The sequence below is a fragment of the Octopus sinensis genome, unplaced genomic scaffold (genome assembly GCF_006345805.1).
Source record: "Octopus sinensis unplaced genomic scaffold, ASM634580v1 Contig15769, whole genome shotgun sequence".
In the NCBI taxonomy this organism is placed as follows: Eukaryota; Metazoa; Mollusca; class Cephalopoda; order Octopoda; family Octopodidae; genus Octopus; species Octopus sinensis.
In genome coordinates this window covers 57,501-63,789 of record NW_021833904.1, presented here as the reverse complement: position 1 = coordinate 63,789, position 6,289 = coordinate 57,501, and the positions used below count along the sequence as shown (strand labels likewise).

The 6,289-nt window shown below is 36.4% G+C and overlaps 1 long non-coding RNA gene across 1 annotated transcript in view; it reads left to right on the top strand.

Moving 5' to 3' along the window:
• Window positions 1-319: 319 nt before the first annotated feature.
• The window catches only part of LOC118761618, a 13,073-nt gene continuing 7,103 nt past the window's right edge, over window positions 320-6,289 (top strand). Inside the window, exon 1 of the long non-coding RNA XR_004997511.1 lies at window positions 320-331. This is a non-coding gene — a long non-coding RNA (uncharacterized LOC118761618). The remainder of the gene's footprint in view (window positions 332-6,289) is intronic.

Sequence of the window (6,289 nt, the reverse complement as noted above, 5' to 3'; positions counted from 1 at the left end):
TGTGCGCGACATGGTGATCTCATATCAAGATAAACAACACATGACCTTGCAGGTGGGGCCCAGTTAGAATTTTCTTCAGGTTGAGTAGCCCATCCTGCTCAAACGGTCCCTGAATAAGGGTTGCTTTAGGATGTTGAACGAAACACCTATGTTTCCAGAGGTGAACCATTCAAACTCCAAAGAATCCCTCTCAACACATGGCCATGATGCTCCCCCACTACTTCTGCTCGTGATCAGAGATGCACTATCGTCAGCCACTAAGGGACATGCTCAACTGGTTAAGGTCAAACAACTGACAAGCAAACCCGTGGTATTGAGCAGAATATTTGCTGTAGCCCATCTTTTATACCAAGACAAAACAATGTACATGATAACACTTCCAGTCAGTTAAGATCAGAAGCCATGAGAGCCACTGCCTGGTACTGCATCAGGGCATTTATTATTATTATTATATTATTATTATTATTATTATTATTTTATTATTATTATTATTATTGTTGTTGTTGTTATTATTATTATTATTATTATTATTATTATTATTATTATTATTATTATTATTATTATTATTGCCTTTTCTACCAAATCTACTCTCAATTGGCACAACGCGAATACAAAAGATACCATGACAATGTGACAAGAATGATCCATTGGGAGCTCTGTGGAAGTAGATTTGAGAGTAGATTTGGTAGACGGAAACTGAAAGAAGCCTATCGTGCATATATATATATATATATATATATATATATTTATAGATATATAGATAGATAGATATAGATAGATAGATAGATAGATAGATAGATAGATAGATAGATAGATAGATAGATAGATAGATAGATAGATAGATAGATAGATATATGTTTCTGTGTCTGTTTGTACCCCACCATCTCTTGACAACAGATGTTGCTGTGCTTACGTCCCCGTAATTTAGCGGTTTGGAATAAGAGACCGATAGAATAAGTACTAAGATTACAAAGAATAATTCCTGGGGTCGATTTCTCCGACTAAAGGCAGTGCTCTAGCATTGCTGCAGTCAAATGACGATTTGAAGTGGGAAATATGAAGGTTGTGGTCAATGAAGATAGTAGACGTGATGCCAATAGTAATTAGTGCACTTGGAAGTATCAGCACTGAACTACCAGCATGACTGCAAAAGATCGGTGCAAGAGTGAAGGAAAACCACCTACAAAATTCAGCATTGCTTGGAACTGCAAGAATTCTTCGCAGGGTTCTTGAAGCATGACCAGTAAACAAGTGTCACTTTAGTCTGCTGACTGTGGACAGCTGACACTTTCTATCATACCCAGCAAAATAAGTTGTGAGTTTCCGTGTAGTAATAATAATAATAATATAATAATAATATAATAATAATAATAATAATAATAATAATAATAATAATAATAATAATAATAATATAATAATAATGATATAATAATAATAATAATAACACAACAACAACAACAACAACAACAACAACAATAATAATAATAATAATAATAATAATAATAATAATAATAATAATAATAATAATTTATTTCTTTATTGCCCACAGGGGACTAACCATAGAAGGGACAAACAAGGACAGACAAGGGGATTAAGCCGATTACATGGACGCCAGTGATTAACTGGTACTTATTTAATCGACCCCGAAAGGATGAAAGGCAATAATAATAATAATAATAATAATAATAATAATAATAATAATAATAATATAATAATAAATAAGTCCTCAAACTTTGATGGATTCGAAGGGATCCTATGTTGGGGATCAAATCTACTGGAAGCAGTCACCCTTCCGGTCTGTCCACAGTCGATTTCTTTCAGAAAGAAATACATAAAGTTAGAAAGGGAAGCATAGACTTCAGTACTGAGCAAGAGCTTTATTTACCGATCCCCAAAGGATGAAAGCAAAGTTGATCACGACAGGATTTGAATTCAAAAGCGCAGAAAACAGGGACGTATACCGCAAGCTATTTTACCCGACGCTCTAATGATAGCCCGTTCGCCGCTTTAATAGCTTCATATATACATGATGGATGGAAGCACTCCGTCGGTTCCGGTTGATCCGAATCAAAGTAACAGCCTGCTCGTGAAATTAACGTGTAAATGGCTGAGCACTCCACAGACACGTGTACCCTTAACGTAGTTCTCGGGGATATTCAGTGTGACACAGAGAGTGACAAGGCCGGCCCTTTGAAATACAGGTACAACAGAAACAGGAAGTAAGAGTGAGAGAAAGTTGTGGTGAAAGAGTACAGCAGGGATCACCACCATCCCCTGCCGGAGCCTCGTGGAGCTTTAGGTGTTTTCGCTCAATAAACACTCACAACGCCCGGTCTGGGAATCGAAACCACGATCCTACGACCGCGAGTCCGCTGTCCTAACCACTGGGCCATTGCGCCTCCAGCTTCATATATACATACATACAAACACGACGATAGAGTTTAAGAGTGAACTGTGGTGGTTGGTCTCTCATGGTAGAAATGTGATTAAGATTATATGTCAAATTTCATTATGTTATTTTGAATTATAACGTTTCCTTACGCACACATACACATACCATAAAACGTTCTCACCCCGACACCTCATAACCAAATTACAGCAGGGTACTTGAAACTCTCTTGTGCGTCTTTCACTTTCGTGTGTCTAACATCTAGAGTTACTAGTAGTAACGAAACTCTGTCTTACTTTCTTTACTTCTTTTTTTTTTTTTACCATATCCTTCCGAAATCTATTTATTTCTGTTCATTGAATTTATGGTTTATCTAGCATTGCGCTGACATTATCTACACAGCACATTCATTGAGTCTTTATGCACACACACACACACACACACACACACACACACACACACACACACACACAACACACACACACACACACGCACGCACGCATGCACACACACACACACACAATCGAACACATATACACAACGTGTGTGTTGTTAGTTCATGGTTCGGCTGCGTTTTAGGCGTAGGAGAATATATTCTCAATGCGCTTGGTGTTAAAAACACCCGAAAGTAAGTCATAGGCAAGCGAGACAATTCACATCAGGTCCCTTCCTGGAACGACATACATCGATGTTTTATCAATTGTGTGACTTTTCAATGCCGCATACCGAACAAGGCCTGCTGCAAGCAATATAACTGAATATGACCATATGCTAAAGGGCCATCTGCTAGCATATACATACATACGTACATATATATATATATAATATCAGGGTAATAAAGATTTTAGCAATTTTTACCACCTGTGGCCTAGCGTGTAGAAAAATTAGTCAATAGACTATGTATTATTTATTTAAATACAGTGTACATTTAAACACATAAGCGGTATCTTTCCTAGGATTCCTTGCATGCTAGAAGGAACAGCTAAAGTCCAAACCACTATTAGGGATAAAACTCGAAGGGAATGAAAAATAAAACCATTTACCATCTATCCCCTGGACCATGGTTTCTGACTTTTTTTAGCAAATAAAATAATTTCCTAGGCGAAGTCTTCATCAACAGGTACGCCTAGATTAAACATATAAGTACGAGGAAATCCAGCATGTGCCTCTTGCTTTTACATTATAATCTTTCAAATCCGCCGCGCAAGCGCAGTTTTTTGTCGGTAGCAAAAAAATACCGGCATTGCTTCGAACAATTCTCCAGAAAAAATTATCAATAATTAGTAATATCTTGTAGAAAATTAGTCAATAGACAACATATTATTCATATAAATACAGTGTACATTTATTATACATATATTATTCATATAAATACAGTGTACATTTAAACCATAGTCCAGGAGATGGTAAATGCTAGAAAGAACAGTCCAAATTAACTTTCTGTCACAAATATGAAACCAGCGTATGTCAGAATGAAGAAATATAATGGAGCTGCAGAAACATTTTCATAAGAACACGAGAGTTATGATTTGATTTAGAAAGGAAGAGATAGTTCATGCGGTTCTTGCATGTTTTTCTGTCAGTTCTTTTAGCAGTGGTTTCTAAGACTGCATTTGCATCATGCTCACGAATGTCAGCTTATTAACTCCAACTGCGCTTCGAGGCAAGAAAATTGATATGCTTTATGTGAAAATCTTTATATATAAAAGTGAAGTTGTGTGTCTGTCTCCTACGATTTAGATTCCTAACTACTCCCACATTTTGCGGTGCAGTGTAACCAAAACCGGGTATCTTGTAGTCGTGATTCATATCGAGCCCTTCTGGGTATTAGCGCGCGTCTACGATGAGTCTACGATTAAAAAAAATTTACCATAATTTTTTTCCCATTTTTAATGCATTTTTTGCTATTATATAAGGGAAGTAACTCTCTAAAAATGTATTATTAAATCTCAGAACGTAAAAAGCTACAGTAACACCCCCCCCCTTTGTGGTTAGCCATATTGAGATGGCTATTATACTTTACATCTCTAAAAATGCTTATATAGTTATTTCCCTTACAAACCCGAGCAACGCCGGGCGATACTACTAGTATATTATAATAGAGCAGCCGTAAGTGAGACATACTTGTCAGTAATAAAGTTGCAAAAATTCAGAGTAAACATCAATTGCATTTTCTTCTGCTGTCAGGAAGTACCTGGAAAGGTAAATAGTCACCAATACACCTCTTCCTTTTCTCATTTAAGATTTACATGGAAAAGAAATTAACTGTGAAGACTGCTACGGCAGCATAACTCCTTTTTTGTAAGGGGACGGAAATGGCATAATTAAAAATGAACTGCGCAGTGAACCATTAAGTCAACGATTTTTGCTCAATAAAGCAATGTCAGACTGATCTCGGCTGCTTTATGGAACAAAGACAAATTTAGCGATTCAGATTCAATAACGAAAGATGGACTGGTCCATTTAGATCGATAAAAGCAATACTGGCTGATCTTTCTAGACCAATTTGGGAAAAGAGATACCGGCTTGAACAGATCGATAAATATGAAAGCGATGTTATATAAGCTAGCATCAATTCTTTACAGTAGTTGTCTTCATGTGAAAAGCAATTATGCATACGCATGTCTTGAAATGCATTTGTGAACCGCAGCTGTTGACTACATCGAACGATATTCTGCACAAACACTACATGAGAGAGAGAGAGAGAGTGGAGGAGAGACAGACAGACACAGAGACTACTTTTGTTAAATAAACTCAATCGTTCACAGATACATACTTACTAACATATGTGTGCGCGTATGTATGTATGTATGTATGTATGTATGTATGTATGTATGTATGATGTATGTATGTATGTATGTATGTATGTATGCATGCATGCATGTATGTATGTATGTATATATGAATGTATGTATGTATGTATGCATGTATGTATGTACGTATGTACGTGTGCGCGTATGTATATGTTTGTATGTATATATATTATATACATGTTCATACACACATATACTTACATATGTACACATACAAATACACATATATAAATAGATGCATGCATACGCGCACACTAACATATGTATAAATATATACATGTCTATGTTTATATGTATGTATGCATCTGAACATGTATATATGTACGTATGTATGTTTAAAGGCTAATGCTTTGAATACCGTACCCAAAACACTTAACATGTTGAAATTTCTCTCAAAAAGAGAAGAAAAAAACGCATAACAATAATTGCAGAGAACTCTTATAAAAAGGTCAGTTTGATGTTTGCATGCAAGAGACTATTATGGACAAATGTTTCGTTGCCACTACGTCAGTTCAAATTCCGCCGAGGTCGACTTTGCTTTCATCCTTTCGGGGTCGATAAATTAAGTACCAGTTACGCACTGGGTCATGTATCGCTTAATATCATGTCTGTCCTTGTTTGACCCTCTATTTTTAGCCCCTTGTGGTTATAAAGAAATAGGTATATTTGACATCATCAGCATCTTAGAGTGTAACCGAAACGAGAGGTCAGCAATTATAATTTTACATCTAGAAAAGGGTATATTTTGGTCTAGACTGCTTTCATAATAAAACTATAGCTAAGTGTAAACGTTAAGTACCAGAAACAAGCAAAAATAACCTCTTTTCATCTCGTTCTGAAGATTTCAAACAAAATATGTGTTCTAAGAATATTAATAGTCTTATTGTTGTTGCACTAACAAACAAACACACACACACACACACAACACCACCCACACACACTACAACACACACACACACAAACACACACACACCGCACAAACACACACCACATAACAACACAAACGCAACAATACAACCCACACCAAACACACACACCGCAAATACACACACACACAACCACACACACACACCGCACCAAACACCAC